This window comes from Rhinolophus sinicus, chromosome 2 (assembly GCF_057876585.1).
Source record: "Rhinolophus sinicus isolate RSI-liver-muscle chromosome 2, RSI-T2T, whole genome shotgun sequence".
Lineage (NCBI taxonomy): Eukaryota > Metazoa > Chordata > Mammalia > Chiroptera > Rhinolophidae > Rhinolophus > Rhinolophus sinicus.
Window position 1 is genome coordinate 151430349 of NC_142502.1, and position 17340 is coordinate 151447688.

Consider the following 17340-nt stretch of genomic DNA (forward strand, 5'->3'; position numbering starts at 1 on the left):
GATTCTTGTAACGTCAAGTGGTTTGTTAGAGCTGGAGTCTACGATGTAGGGGAAGAAATGGTCTAGTATGGTATGAAGCTAGAGAGAAAGTGCAAACCCAGCCCCTACACCAGACCTACTGAATCAAAATCTGAATGTGGGTCCCAGGGACCTACATTTGTAAGAAGTTTCTCACGCTCACTGAAGTTGAGAATTCCCACAGCAGATGATGGAGAACTGCTACAAGCATCTCCTCCTCCCTCTTTTCTTTATCTTTATTCCTATCATTAATAGCACCACCCAGTAGACAGAAGGGGCTGAAGCTCATGGCCCAACCCCACTTAGGTATAATTAAGCAGCATGGGCAAAGGGAAGGCTGTGGAAACTAATATCAAAAAAATGTGGAGACCTGGACCCCCATGGTCATACCTGCCCCTTTGGTGAATATATGGTCATGTGTCTTTTTACTTATGTAATTGCTGGTTTTCTTGTAATACGGAAGTATTTGAGGGTGTTTGACTTTGGTGTTCCCAAATTCTTTATAGTTTGTTTTAAAATTGTTTTCAAGTGATTGGTTTTACATTTACCTGTACTACCGTGTTTCCTCGAAAATAAGACCTAGCCGGACAATCAGCTCTAATGCATCTTTTGGAGCAAAAATTAATATAAGATCCAGTCTTATTTCACTATAATATAAAATTGGGTTAATATAATATAATAATATATAATATAATACCGGGTCTTATATTAATTTTTGCTCCGAAAGATGCATTAAAGCTGATTGTCTGGCTAGGTCTTATTTTCGGGGAAACACGGTATACTACTACTTGTTTTTCTTATTATGTAAGGATTAAATAGAACAAATCCTTTCTAAATGCAAAGATTAGACTTTTACAACATTAGATGCAATGATGAATATGCCAGAAATGTGTGAAAATAGGGTTTCAATTCATCAAGAGGCGGAGCTTGATAATGTCTCATCAAGGAAAAAGCAGGGAGACAGGAGACTTTAACGCTAGGTCATCAGCTGATGGGCTCAGTGAACAAAGCATACTTCTGACCACGACTCCTGTGCACCTCTGCTCACAAGATTTTCTTCTTGCAGGTCTAACCTGGATGGCTGTGAGTTGGCTTAATCTCAGCTGGCAACTGTGAGATGTTCATACAATCCCCCACAGTGGTCTCTGGGATTATGCTAAACAGAGCAATTTCCTTGCCCTAACGAATCAAAAGATTTGCATGGCAACCAAAATTGGAGTACCAAGTTTCTGTTTCACAACCAAGAAAAAAAAAGTGACTGTTTTATGCTTAACCTCTTTTACTAAAGTCTTTTTCTGAAGTCGTGTTGTACTGGAAAGGCAACCAGTTGGGGGAATTAATGTTCCTTCATTGGATTTGTATGCTAGTGAATGTGCTCCTTCAATGCTACTTGATTTTTTTTTAAAAAAATTACAACCAAGTGAGTTTGGGTATTAGAAGCTGAACCTAAAACTTTTTCCTTCTCAAAGCTCCTCTCACTCTTTTTGTGGGTGCTACTCTGTCAAATTCCAAGCAGTCCAAAAGAGGATGATTTCCTGCCAGCCTCTCCTCAAACTTCAGCTGCTCAGATCATCACACTGAATGGCCTTTCCTCATTCCCTCTGTGAGTGTTTCCACATTCAAGTGTCCTCATTGGTATTGAAATTTAGAATCAACTATGGCTCAAGCTAAACTTGCCACAAGATTTTTGAGCTGTACCTAACTCTAATTCTTGGTGACTCCTGACAACAGGGGCAGAAAACTATATTCTGCAAAACAAACAAACAAACAAACAATGAGAACAAATGTAATTCCTCAGGGTGAAAAATCAAGGCCAGTTCTCTTCCTCATTCACCCAGCAACATAAAACAAATTAGATGGTGCGACTTTATAATTAAATGCAGGATTAACTTTAACAACCAAAATTATTCAAGATGCTATTTCAAAGGTCTCGAATGGCACATTGCTTCTTAAGTATCTTCAGGAAGAAAAGAAGCTTGTGTGTCTATCTGATTAAATTTCATTTCCACTGTTGAGGCAGATTAGTATATTATGACCTAATGAGTTGTCTTGCCAGAATTTAGTTGGGTAGTAAGTAGGAGATCAGTTTGAGGATTAGTTATTGCCAGATTAACAGGATAAATACTAAACTATAAGTAAGTTACCTCTATTAAGAAGAGGGCTTCATATTAATTCTCAGGGTTCATGAGGGCGCTGAGAACTCTCCAAACATCTGCACCTTCCTGCTAATGGAAATAACCCTTGTTTTCAAACATTTAAAAAATTCCCAATTCCAATACTTGGTGACAATTTTTCTAAAAAGAAAACTATATTTTCAAAAGGAAAGGGAAATGAATATAATTCAAGGCAGTAAGAACTGTTTTTAAAATAGTTGAGTGCATACTATGTGTTCGGAATTGTGTTTGTTGCCATGCTTTCATACATGCAGTAAGTATGTTATTGCTGTCTGTAGATGTTTGTAGTACTCTCCACACATATAGGCACCAGGGGACCTTTTAGAAATGCCAATGTCAATGGCTCCACCACAGATGAATGAAATCAGGATGCTTGGGGGTGGGGCCTGGCATCACTATTTAAGAGCTACCCAGGGGATTCTAATGGGTAGCCAGAAGTGAGAATCACTGTATTTGAGCCCAGCCAAGAAGGCAGTGAGAAGAAAACTGGTAGGAAATGGAGTTGGAGGGCTAGCTGCGTGGGCTATAAGGGTTTAGGGTTTTGTGAATGATTAGAGAAGCAAGTAAATGATTAGAGAAGCAAGAGTTTTAATTAGAAAAGTGGCACGACTTGTTTATACATAACATAGATCGAATAACATTTTCTTGGAATCTAATCATTTATAAACTCTATCTAAAGAAAAATATTGATTATGGATTCCAAATAACTTCCTTGCAATTAAACTTTAGGAGTGTAGACCACAGGTTAGGCAGATTCCTACCAACAGAAAACTAGTATGAAAGAACGGAAAGAACAAAAAGAAAACTGGCTCAGGAGTCAACAGCCCCCATTATTGGCAACTAATTAGCTGTGTTGCTGCTTTAAGAAAAAAAAAATCACCTGTCTTTTCAGCCACATAGAATCTGAAATTCTAAATTGCATCCTGGTAATAATTAGCATCAAAATAAGGGGAGGATTTGCCATCACGCCAATGAGACATTCAAAATATTGTTGTTAGAAGGGGTTAGTTTATGCCAATCCTAACTGAAGGTAGAGGACAACACGGTTCCCAGCTTTTCAGTAGAGAGTCTGTCTTGTTCACTACCTGAAAACTTTAGGGCTCCTGGGAACTAAGTCCTGCTCTCAGTCACCAGCGCCAACAGTGTGGCACTTGTTATTCCTTCTCCACATACACCATGAAGACTCTGTGAGTCAAAGTGGAAGCAGCCAGAGTCTCTCCCAGAGCCTATTATCAGTCTGCAGGCCTGCACCTTAGACGTGCGCTGAATCTGTGACCGGAGCTATTGCTGCAAACCTGAATTCTATTTCTGCTCAGTACCAGTAGTCATGTGCTCTTCATTCTTCCAGCCTGTATACTTCTGTGTGACCCCAGATCCCAACTCGCTGAGGCTCTGAGAATTAATTGTTCGTGTCAGACATCACCTAGGCTTGGACTTGGCTTTGCTCTTAGGAGCCATGTGCGTCTTCCAGCCCGTAGTTAGTTAAGGCCTCATGCAAAGGGCATCCCAAACTGCTTCTTTATGCTACCTGATTCTGCCCTCACCTGGTGTCCTAGCATGTACTGCACATCAACCTGTGGTCCCCAAAGTTTGTACTGACTGTTTTCTAAGCATCCTTGGCTCCCTCCCCAGATATGACTTCCTGCCCCAAAGTATTCCACCACCATTCAGCCACGATGCCTACCAGAGCCTCCAGAGGTCAAATGATTTCTCCACTGATTTCCTGGCTTTCCACACTACCTGTCAGTTCCCCAACTGAGCAAAGGTCTCCTCCTGAGATCATTTCCCCTGACAACTCTTGACTGAGCCTCCATAGTGCTAGAAATCAACATTTCTGTCCTAGCTGAAAAAGTCAAGTAAGATTTCTAGCTCTATTAGAGAGCTGGCACTGGGAGCTCAGCTGGCTCAGGAGGCTGACCTAGCCCCTCAGTTGGTGCGAGAAGCCTTGTGTTGTGAGGAAGTCCCAACTTGAGAGCAAGTATTATTCCATTATTGAGAACAAGCTACCTACATGGTCACTCTTGTGCCATCAAAGGACTTTATTATCTTCTGCATCTGAATAGATGTGGTAAGGAAGGTGGGCAGGTTCAAATCAAGCCAAAGTTTCATGTGCTACCAGAAAGACCTATGAAGTCACCAGCTGGAGACATCTTAGCAGCACCCCCATCAAAGCTGCAAAGCTCATAATATCTGTCTCTTGTGCACATCCAAATTAAAACTTTGTATGGTCCTCCCCGTGCTGTACTATCGGAGGATAAACAGTTGTTGAATGTCCAGAAAGTATGTCTTTTGTCTTCCTTTGGCACACCCCCTTCCAAAAAAAAAAATCAAAACACGAACAAAACAAAAATGGTTATGCTTTCAGTGATCATTACAAAATCTTCATGATCACTAAAGTTGGCCATCCTAACCAAGCCAGAACTGTCTTCTGTTGAGACAGAGCAGGATTAAAGAAGCTTTCCTCCTTGCAGACTTAATCCTGTATCAGTTAGAGCCTGTCAAGATTGGTAACTTACCAGGTATCCAATTTGGGTCTATCCAGACCACTTTTTCTGAGTAATCCTTGAAGGCTGAACTTCTCCTAAATATGTGGTATTATTTAATTCAGATTCTCAAAACTTGCTGCACTTGCACCCCACGCTCTACTAGCAGTGAACAAGGTGGTGTGAATGGGGTAAAGATGGGGAAGGTGCTACACTTAGCCAACCTGCTTGACCAAGAAGAAACTAGCTTCAAGTTTTGCTCCCCATCAAATATAACTGCTTTTCATTTTCCACTCAATAAGAGCTTAATGACAATGAGGTACAAGGCTCTGTATTGGGAATATAGCTGTGAAAAAACCATCTCTGCCCCCGCTCAGTCTAGTGGAGAAGTTGGTTATTAAACCAATCATGTAAATATCTCCATTGTAATTAAGAGAGTTAACTACTATGAGTAAAGAATGGGGAGACCTCATCTAGACTGAAGATGAGATGGAGTTTTGAAGAATGAGTAGGCATTGTGGGACCAGTATGGTGAAAATCTTGGAAGAAGAGACGAGTTGAATCAAGTTTCGGAACACGTAAGGCTGTCCCCAGCTGTATGACAGTCTTGTCACCTGGAAGGGACGTAACAGGAGGATCTCTCTGGGAAAACCTCTGGGAGATACTCTGGAAAGTGTGACCCTCCACTTTTTAGTTCTATTACGGACACCTCAATTACTGGAAGATGCCCTTAGCTTACACAATGCAAAGATTGCTCAAAACTGTGACCTGGATTGCAGGATTCTCTGTTTTATGATAGCCTATCTCTGAGCTTTTTTCCCTTATTACCATTTTGCACTGTCTACAGGCATACTAGCTATATTTCCAAACTCAAGTAGCCCAGAGAACTGCAGAGTTTCTATTTTACGATTTTTCTAGGGTGAAAAAAAAATGAAAAGAGGAAGTTGCAAATGTACTCCTAAAAGATTTGTAGTAACATAGCGATGTCTAACAAGCAACATTCCTGAATTCCAACAATTACTAGGACTTGAACTTCTGTAGATGCTTAATTCTGGCCTTTTTCCTTCTAGATTATGATACTCACTTATTACAGTCCCATTTAAGATCACTAGTTTCCAATAGCCCACATCGTCTCAGAACATGCTAGAATACTAGCTCTCAAATTATAGTCCCTGGACTACATCACCAGGGAACTTGTCAAAAATGCAAATTCTTAGGCACCATCTCAGATCTACTAAATCAGAAACTCAGAGTGTGTGTCCCAGCAATCTATATTTTATCAAGCCCCCTGGATAATTCTGCTGCATGCACAAGTTTGATAACCACTGGATTCCATAGGGTTTTTCACCCATCTCTATGAATGACTCTTCCCTACAGCAGTTTGTAATGAAATATGATATTCCCATATCTAACATTCCCAGCCACTATGTCCCAGTCCTCAGTACTTTCAAAACTTGTTGCAGTCTTATACTAGGCACTCCAAATTGTCAACAGAAGCCTAGAATCATCACATGTGTGCCATTGGACTCCTGTCCTGCTACTTTTGATAAATGACACTAAGAGAAGATCACACAGAGGATATTTACAACAATCAAATATTGAGGGAACCTGTTCTTCACTTACTTTTATTTCTTTATCACATTCCTTTTGCTTATAAAATAACACAATAACAAGCAATTTCCCAGCCACTGCCAGAGTTGTTAACTTAGTTCCCTAATCTGTCAAATCTAGCTGCAAAAACCAAAATTATATCTACACAAGACCACAAGCGCTACAGGGGAATATCATGATGGGCTGACTTTTTCGGGTCTTTCTCCTGGTGTTCCTGCTCCAACAGTCTTTAGGGTTCTTAATACCATCCTGCATACAAGTCCTTTGGCTTTACTGAAATATTCTATATGAAAAGCATATAAGCCTTAAGGAAATATCTGTTAATAAACACTTCATAACACACTTGATCATAGATAAGAATTCTAGAAAGAGAGAAAATAAGCTGAAAATTATGTCCCTGGAGTACTTTAATATATTCCAAAATTTCACCATCTCTAGAATAAAAATACGATGAAAGCTTAAGGCTCAGTCTTACTTGGCATCCAGATAAATGAAGACAGACAGATAGCAATCAGTGGACTCTCAGTCTCCATTTTGTGATTTGTACTTCTCAGCTCCACCTCTATTCTACTTCCAAATCCCCTACTCAATTATTTCCTATCCTTTATGTCCAAAATAGCCCATATAAAACAGAGGTTCCATTCGACAGAAGGATGGATTTGCAAAGTAATGCTAGGGCCCTTTATTCATTCTATATTTGAGGAATTCTAGAGGATTAATTAGAATTTTCCAATGAGATTATCAAAAGCTGACCTGCAAAATGATCAATAAGGTAGGAAACCAATACTATTCTCTGAGTGGTATGTTTGGCCACTACATTTTTTGTGGTGCCATGTACCTCCTATATCTACTAATTCTAATTCTAACCTCATCATTTCAGCAAGCTAGAATTCCAGTATAGTTAAAAAGTCCTGATAAACTTACCTTGAAGTATACACGCAGTTTATCTTAATGAATCTGAAATTAAATAATTGTCAGATTATCTCATTCAAATCTACTTTAGGATTTTAATAGTTTTTAAATTATCATTAAAAAACAGTAATGAGTAGCTTAAGGAAAGCTGTTTTTAAAATATTCTCTCTAAAAAAATACTTATCCATGTTAGTTTGCCATGAAATAAATGACTATGCTAAGTGAGTCTTCCAGACGTTATACTTACAATGTCTCCTTTGGTAATTGGGGAAATTATTCACTAGCGTGACTTGGAATTGATTTGTCACATGACATATTAAAAAGAGTTACTTAATTGCAAATTTAATATGTAGGAACAAGAGGGAACAAAGTTGCTGCATTTGGAAATAAATGATACTTAATATGATGTCAGAGTTTTTGATGTCGTAGATACTGCATCAGGAACTGATTGGATAAGAATCGGTCACCATCAGTTCCTAATGCATTGCCTTCAGCATCTAAACAAGCATCATCAGTAAACACCTCAGGTTAGATTTGCTGTGATGTGTTTATGGTTAAACAATAAAATAAGCACTCTTAATTTAACCCTGAAGAGAAATGTTTCTAAGAGGTAGTCCTAAACTGCAAATTACCGATCATTAGCCTACCACTCTTAAAGATTTATCACTGAAACCAGAAAAGTTAATAGTTCACGTTTATGCCTATAACACACGTGTACCTTCCTTGCTAAATATATTACTAAATAAAACGACCTAAAAGCTGCTGGTTATTTTTATAACTTGGGAGAAAAATGAGTAGACATTTTTTGTTTGCCATCTTTGCTTATCTTTTGTTTTAACTTAAGAGTTTATGGAGTATAAATAGGTATGATTATTTGAATAGGGATTATTTCCTATGATTACCACTAAAACAGATGTTATAATAAAAAAATTCTACAAAGAAATTACCATAAAAGATAACATGTTGGTTAAGTTCTACTTTCAACTAGGCTAAATTCATTTGTATTTCCGACATTTTCTAGTTGAAGGGTCAAGGTGCTTTGACCAGCAAGCTCATTGTATTTTATTTACTAATTCATTTCTCAAACATTTATTGAACACCTATTATGTTCCAGCTACTATTCTAGGCCCTTGTGATATAGCAGTGAGCAAAGTTACTGCCCTAATGGAACTTCTATAGTGAAGGGATCAGACGAAAAACCAATTTATAATATTTTGTGTGAAATCAAGAGTTTTCAGAGGAGTAACATTCCTGAAATATATATGCTTTAACATGGATGGAATATTATTATATAAAAGCAGTGATACAAATGTTGTGGATCCTTATAAAATAAATTTAATGAACAATAACAATAAACAAATTTAATAAACAATAAGTTACTTGCCTTATACTGTATACTATACATATAATATATACATTCTTTCATAGGCTCAACTGACTATGTTCCTCAAACAGAGAAAAGACTAAGCTCTTCTCCCCGTTTCCCTATGGAACCAGAACTCTAGCTTCCCTTTCAATCATTCCCTGCCACTCTTCCTTGTTTTTCATACCCAACTCTGCTCCATTCTCTCCACATTCACATAGCTAGCTCTCCCACTTCAATCTCTACTCCTTTTCAAAAATACCTTTCTCAACTACGTTATTTAAAATAGCCCCTTCAATGCATCACTCTCTATCCCTACACCCAGCTTTATTTTTTTTCATAGTAGCTATCATTACTTGACATTTGGTTGTATGCTTGTTTGGTTGTTTTTTTATTGCCTGTCTTCCTCACCAGTATGTAGCTATCTTGAGAGCTGGGACTGTGTGTTCACTGTGGTATCCGTAGTACGTAGAAGATTTCCTGGCACACAGTAGGCTCTTAGCAATTGTATGAATAAATGAGTTATTTGTACTGGAAATCATCATTTTAATTCTTCTTTCCAGAGCAATAGTGCATACCTAAATATGAAAGTTTAGAAACCTTCCTAACTAGGTCCTTGGGTCTTGTTTCTATAGACAGTCTCTCATGAGAGGGTGGAGGGTTTCAGTATAGTGATTCTCATATATTTAAATACTGTCTATATGCTAATGAGTCACAAATGCATATATCTATCCCTGACTATTCCCTGAAATCTAGACCAATATATCCAACTCTTGGATTGGATTGACTGTAATAGGTTCCTGAAAGTTGGAATGGGGATGTGTGGGAAGACACTGATGAATTTGAGGACATTGAACCCCTAAATTCTGAGGAGTCTTCTTTGCCAGTGGGAGTGGCCTCTCCACCTCCTCCCAGCCCCTGTGTGAGGGGATTAACCCTGCACTGCCTGAGAAAACTGTAATGGCTTCCACTAAGGCAATGGCCATGCAAGACAATGCTGAGTCTCCTCAGAACCTAGCCCTACCACCCCTCTTTGCTTCTAGATCTGTAACTACACACTAGTCCAAGCAGGCCCCTAAAGTTGAGGTACAGAGTGTGACCCACGAGGAGGTGCCCTATACTCCAAAGGAACTATTTGCGTTTTCTGACTCATACAGACAGAAATCCAGGAAATGTATTTGAGAATGAATAATATGAGTGAGGGACAAAGGTAGAAGGAACATAAAGTTGAATCAGGCCAAATTTATTGGTATGGATTCACTGAGTAGACACTCTGCATTTATTGTTGCAGCTCAAGGAGTTAGAAAGGGTTCTAACAGTCTGTTTAGTTAGTTGGCTGAAACATGGACAAAAGGTGGTCCACAGTTACTGTGTCAGAAATGCTCACCTTGGTTTAATGTAGAGGAAGGGATTCAAAGACTTAGGGAGACTGGAATGTTAGAATGGATACGTCATTTAAGACCTACTCACCCACCGTGGGAGAGTCCAGAGACATACCTTTCACCATGATTGTGAGAAACAAATTCCTGAGGGAACCCTGCATACTTGAAGAGCTCTGTGATCACTCTTCTCTGTAGGCCGGACCTAACAGTGGGAACTGCAGTCACTGAATTAGGAAACCTAAATGCAGTGGGGGAAATTGCATTCCCCAGGTGGCAGAGGCCAAGTGGCAGCACTCAACCACCCAAGGCAAGGTAGTGTGGTTACTATAATGGACAGCAGATTCAAAGCAGCACTCAGAAACAAAACAGAAAAAGACTCAAAGATACAGAGAAAAACCTGATGGTTGCTAGATGGGAGGGGAGTTAGGAGGTGGAGGAGAAGGTGAAGGGATTAGAAAGTACAAATTGGTAGTCATAAAATAGTCATGGGGATGTGAAATACAGTATGGGGAATATAATCAATAATGTTGTAAAGACTATGTAGGGTGTCAGATGGATACTGGACTTTTGGGGGGATCACTTCATAGATTATATAAATGTCTAACCATTGCACTGCACACCTGAAACTAATATAAAATAATACTGAATGTCAACTATAATTACACACACACACATATATAGTTATATATATGAAAACATATATATATATATGTTATGTATATATGTATTTATTTATATATAGTCACGGGATGTAAAGTACAGCATAGGGAACATATGTAGTCAATGGTATTGTACTAGCTATGTATGATGTCAGAGGGGTAGTAGACTGGAGGGGTTATCACTTTGTGAGAGGTGTAAATATCTAATCATTATGTTGTTTTGTACACCTGAAACTAATAAAAAATTCAAAAAGAAGAGCAGCATCCAGAATATTCTGACTCCTGCAGACTTGTGGCATTGGCTAGTTAATCATGGTGTTCCTAGAAGTGACATAGATAGGAAGCTTACTAAATTCTTACTTACCTGTATAAGCATAAAAGTTCTAAGTCAAGTGAGCAAAAGTCTAACCTGAATCATGACCCTCAATTAATATCCAGACTTGAGCCAGTTTACAGACCCAGACCCCTTTGAATGAAGGGAGAAGTCTGAGTCCCCTTGAGGAAGGACCCCAGTACACTGCCAAAAACCTATACTATTAATCTTTCTCCCAGCCATCTCCAAAGGGATCATTAGCCTTTTTACCAGGGTAATGGGTAACCTTTTGTCGAGGAAAGGAAATAATCAGACCATTGGGGGACTACTGGACACTGGCTCTGAACTAACACTTATTCCACGAGAACCAAAATATCACTGTGGTTCACCAATCAGAGTAGGGGCTTATGGAGGTCAAGTGACCAATGGAATTTTAGCTCAGGTCTGTGTCACAGTGGGCACAGTGGGTACTTGGACCTGTCCTGTGGCTATATCAGTTCTAGAATGCATAATTGGAGGTACTCAGCCACTGAAAGAATTCCCACACTGTTTCCCAGACCATAATTGATTCTTATGTTAGGAAAGGCTAAGTGGAAGCGACTAGAACTGCCTCTTCCTAGGAAAATAGTAAAGCAAAGCAAGGCCTTATTCCTGGACGGATTTCAGAGATTAGTGCCTTTGTGAAGGACTTGGCAAAAAGCAGGAATGGTGATTCCCACCACATCCTCATTCAACACATTTATTGCAGAACATAGATGGTCTTGAAGAATGACAGTAGATTGTCGTAAGCTTAACCAGGTAGTGACTCCAATTGCAGCAGGTGTATCAGATGTGGTTTCAATGCTTGAGCAAATTAAAACATCTCCTGGTACTTGGTATGCAGCTATTGATCTGGCAAATGCTGTTTTCTCCATATCTGTCAACAGGGACCACCAGGAGCAGTTTGCTTTCAGATGGTAAGGCCAGCAATACACCTTCACTGTCCTACCTGAGGGGTATATTAACTCTCTAGCCCTATGTCATAACTTTGGAGCTTTTGATCACCTTTCCCTTTGGCAAGATGTCACACATGTCCATTACATTGATGACATTATGCTGATTGAACCTTGTAAGCAAGCAGTGGCATCTCAAAGGACAGCAGTGAAGGGAACTCCTCCCAGTGGACAGAACTTCAAGCAGTGCACCGGGCTGTTCACTTTGGTTGGAAAGAGAGATGACCAGAAATATAATCATCTACTGATTCATGGGCTGTGGCCAATGATTTTGGCTGGATGGTCAGAGATTTGACAGGAGCATTATTGGAAAAACTAGTGACAAGGAAATTTGGTAAAGAGGTAGGTATATGAATAGACCACTCTGAATGGGGGTGGGTGGGAAACAAACATGAAGATATTTGTGTCCCATGTGAATGTTCACCAAAAGGTGATCTCAACAGGAGATTTTGATAACCAAGTGAATAAGCTGATTCGTTCTGCGGCTACTAGTCAGCCTCTTTCCCCAGCCACTCTTGTTAGTGGCCAATGGGCTCATGAACAAAGTAGCCACAGTAGCAAGGATGAAGGGTTTGCATGGGCTCAGCAACATGGATTTCCACTCACCAAGGCTGACCGGGCTACAGTCAATACTGAATGGCCAATCTGCCGGCAGCAGAGACCAACACTGAGTCCCCCAAAGGGCACCATTCCCCAGGGTGATCAGCCAATTAACTAGTGACAGGCTGATTACATTGGCCTGCTTCCACCATGGAAGCAGTGTTTTGTTCTTACTGGAATAGACACGTACTCCAAATATCGATTTTCCTTTCCTGCATGTAGTGCTTCTGCCAAAACTACCATCTATGGACTTACAGAATGCTTTATCCCTCCTCACGGTATTCACACAGCATTTCTTCTGATCAATGAAATCACTTCACAACAATGGAAGTGCAGCTGTGAGCCCAGGCTTGTAGAATTCTTACCGTGTTCCCCATCACCCTGAAGCAGCTGGCCTGACAGAATTTTGGAATGACCTTTTGAAGACTCAGTTATAGCACCAGCTAGGTGGGGCACCTTGTAGGGCTGAGGCAAGGTTCTCCAGAAGGCTATATATGCTCTGAATCAGCATCCATTATGTGGTGTTATTTCTCCAATAGCTAGGATTCATGGGTCTACTCTTGATTCAAGAGTAGAAATGAGAGTAGCACCACTCACTATTACCCTTAATAACCCACTAGCAAAACTTTTGCTTCCTGTTCCCATGACCTTCTGTTCTGAGGGCCTAGAGGTTTTAGTTCCAAAGGGAGGAATGCTTTCTCCAAGAAACACAACAATGATTAAATTGAACTAGAACTTAAGACTGTTGCCCAGCCACTTTGGATTCCTCTGGCCTGTGAATTAACAGGCCAAGAAGAGAGTTACTGGGCTGGCTAGAGTGATTCATCCTGACTATGAAAGAAAAACCAGATCACTTAAATATGAAGAGTATAGAAACTGCTGGGAAAAAACCTACTCAAGAATATTCTTCCCTCAGTCTTTACATGGCTGACTTCTTATTTATGGACTCAGCTCAAACGCAACTGCTACAAAGAGGTCTTCCATGACCACCTGTCATCTAAAGTGATGCATTCTTTCTACCCCTACAGTCACTCTCCATCCTATCCATGTTTTATTTCCTTCCTAACATTTCACATTCTCTAGAATTATTTTTTATTTCCTTGTTTAATCTATGTCTTCCCCCTCTCCATGAAGCCTGTGACATTATCTTATTTCTTTAGTACTGAAAACAGTGGCTGGTTTATAGAAGATACTCTACAAATACTTTTGAATAACATAAGAATTGATGGCATCCAAGGAAATAAGGCAAGAGGGAACCACGTGCCAAAGTTTAAGTGTGAGCCAGAAGATTCCGGGAGAAGGATTCTTTTTGCTACAAGGAGGGTACTCAAAACTATGTTTCTAGAGCTGACAAGAGCATTCTAAAATATTCTATAATGATTTTTACTCTCTTCCTTAAAGTAATGATAGTATACAAATTCAGAAGGGAAATCTTCAAGCCTAATATTTTAATTTAATTATGGGTGCAAAACGAAAACATGGATTTTTTGAGAGAAAGAACAAAAGAAGTGACCCGTATTGGTCCTAGTATACTCCCTCTTTAAAAGAGGCAAAATGCAGTTTAGATTGTGCAATTTGAAAAGGACTTGCATACATTGTAAGGACTGGAAAGAAATTTGCACGGTTTGTGAGAAGGACTGTATCTTATTCCTCTATGTCATGCCACCACCCAGCAAAGCTCCCGGCAATAAGGATGGGAGGTGGCAGGGTTCATGGAACTTTGTGAAATGCTTTAGGATCCACATCACAGAAGTGAAGTCAGGCCAAACCCAGCAACTAATTGCCACCATGGAAAATGCACCACCTGAGGTGCCTTTCGTTTCCTAGGAGCAAGTGACAGACCACAATGCTGTAACTTCTCACCCATTGGACTAAACTGTTGTACTTATTTGGACCAGAGGCATAGAGTGGGCCTGTCTGTTCCCCATTATGAATTCACTGAACTGGACTTAGGAACACTTTGGGAGTGGGGAGCATGGCCCATATCACATCAGTCATAGATAAAAAACCATACACACAAGTCCCCTAGTTTATAAATAATAGGCCCTCTGAGAACCCACATGACAGCTCCAGTGCTGGATGGTACTTCTGAAAGCTCTGAGAGAGCTGAAAATCACACACAGGCAAGCAAGTCCCTGCTGAATACACATCTAAGGAGCTATGCATGCATTGTTTATTCCAGCAACTTTATGGAAGAAATTACACACAACAAATTAGTTTCAGATGGTAGGATATGAATAGCCGATGTGCAGTATAAAGGAAAATGAACTCCTACTTTTGACCCAACTTCTTCCCATCTCAAGCATCTCAGACTCAGAATCCAGATGCAATTTATTTTTGAAAATGCAATGGAGATCAGAAAGTTAATAAGTGGTGAGGATTAGAGATTTCAAAAAGCGATTTATGAATATTGTTAACTCATTATATTGTCTTATGAGTTTTGATTGTTGTTGTATGTAAAAACATGAATAAAATTGAACCCATTCTTCCTCCTTCCCATCGTTATGTACAACAGTCAAAAACAAATCTCTTCCTCATACTTCCTACCTGTACAGAAATTCCATAATAGATTCAACTTAACACACGTTTAAAACCCTCATGGCATACCACAGTGGGACAATCATTTATATAGCTGAAAGGGATATAATGTCTTATTTCCCTCCACCAATCTTTTTTTTTTAATTAACAGTAAAATTGACTTATTTTGGTGTATAGTGCTATGAATTTTAGTACCTATATAAAGTCATAGAACCAACACGACAATCGGTACAGAACAATGCTATCCCCCCAAAAGTTCTCTGGTGCTACTACTACTTTATAATCCCCTATCTACCTTTAACCACTGGCAAACCACTGTCTGTTCTTTTCACTATGGTTTTATATTTTCAATAATGTCATATACCCTGTTTCCTCAAAAATAAGACCTACTTGGACAATCAGCTCTAATATGTCTTTTGGAGCAAAAATTAATATAAGAGCAAGTATTATATTATATTATATTATATTATATTATATTATATTATATTATATTATATTGTTATATTATATTATATTATTATACCCGGTCTTATATTATATTATGTAAGACCCAGTTTTATTTTAATATAATAACAAAAATATTTTAATTTTTGCTCCAAAAGATGCATTAGAGCTGATTGTCCGGCTAGGTTTTATTTTTGGGGAAGCATGGTAAACCTTTTTCATGTAATTTTCACTCAGCAAAATGCCTTTCAGATTAATCCAAATTGTTCCTTGTCTTAACAGCTTGTTCCTTTCCCCTGCTGAGTAGTATTCCATTGTACGAACGTATCACAGTTTGTTTATACACTCACCCAATGAAGGACACCTGAGTTGTTTCAAGTTTGGGATAATTATGAATAGGGCTGCTGTAAATATTTGTGTACAAGTTTGTTGTGAATATAAATTTTCATTTCTCTTGGGTAAATACCTAGGAGTGGGATTATTGGTCACATGGTACATGTATATATAACTTTACCAAAAAAATTGCCAAACTTTTTCCAGAGTGGCTGTACATAATATATTTTACATAAGTAAAATAATAAAAACTATTAAAAGTGACCCCCTGATATCTTGTTCACCCTTGTTTAGATGATTCCAAAATGTTATTCTCCATGATAAAATATTGTCCCTAAGATAACCAGAAGCATTTGACTTTATTTTTTTTCCTTTTCACTTTTAAAGCTTCAATCAAGTCTTTAATACTCTAACATGATTTTTAAAAGAAAATTAGATGCTTGACAATTGTAGAAATGTAAAGCCTGAGAAATCTACTTGTAAATAAGGATGTTTTAATGAGAGAGGGAGAACCAGGGGAAAGTTTTCATCACAACTAAGTATGAGTGATTTAACCCAGTGTAATATGCTTCAAGTCCAATCTTCAATTCATAAATAAGCCTCCTGCTCCCTTCCTCCAAAAACTTCCACCCCAGGCTAATTACAGAAGAAGAAATCAGAACATGAGCAGGAGCCAAAAAAGATTCACAGTTGCCACTCTTTAGCTGCTACTTTAATGGGAAACACATGCACAAGAAACCACCCAGGAGACAGCTGACCAGTATGCTCTGCAAAAAGGAACGTCACCAGAAAATGAGCCACTCGAGATGGCTCACTCTCTTGAACAGGCTGGACCCAGACAGAAGGTTGATAGCAGTTTTGTTCTTATGTAAATATGTGCTGGTCCAAAGATGAGATGCTTGGTCAGAAATTAATCTGTAGCAACAAAGTAGAAAGGCAATGATGTGAATTAGCTCTCACTATACTTACCCTCTCAGCCATGTGCCCTGCATTCAGTTTACCGTCAGATTTGGGGAATTCTTAGCAAAGGTGACAAGAGTACAAACTCTGCACAGGAATTGAAAGAAAGGGCACAGTGATATCTATAATTATTAAATAGTGATGCTAAAACTCGTTAGTTGCTTCCTGCTACAGGTAGCTAGCAGTGTTCTCCAACTGCTGTACACATAGCATCTCATTATGCCCTCATTTACAGGGTAGGGATTATCTCCACTATATTACTCAGGCTGCCATAACAAAACACATATACTGGGGGCTGACACAACAGAAATGTGTTTCTCACAGTTCTGGAGAAGAACAAGATCAAGGTCCCAGCCAATTAGGTTCTTGGTGAAACTTCCCTTCCTGGCTTGCAGATGGGTGCTTTCTTGCTGTGTCCTCATTGGTGGAGGTGGGGGGGAAGGAGAGGGAGAAGAAGAGGGAGAAGGAGAGAGAGAGAGAGAGAGAGAGAGAGAGAGAGAGAGAGAGAGAGAGAGAGAGAGAGAGAGAGAGAGAGAGATCTGGTCTCTTCTTATAAGA

The 17340-nt window shown here is 39.2% G+C and overlaps 1 long non-coding RNA gene and 2 pseudogenes across 1 annotated transcript in view; all 3 read left to right on the top strand.

Moving 5' to 3' along the window:
* LOC141571832 (uncharacterized) overlaps positions 1-2402 on the top strand; it is a 35702-nt gene extending 33300 nt beyond the window's left edge. The window contains exon 5 of the long non-coding RNA XR_012496889.2: positions 1085-2402. This is a non-coding gene — a long non-coding RNA (uncharacterized LOC141571832). The remainder of the gene's footprint in view (positions 1-1084) is intronic.
* Positions 2403-11192: 8790 nt separating this feature from the next.
* Positions 11193-12043, top strand: LOC141571776 (uncharacterized; annotated as a pseudogene).
* A 2-nt stretch (positions 12044-12045) lies between these two features.
* LOC141571775 (uncharacterized) lies at positions 12046-13438 on the top strand (annotated as a pseudogene).
* Positions 13439-17340: the final 3902 nt, after the last annotated feature.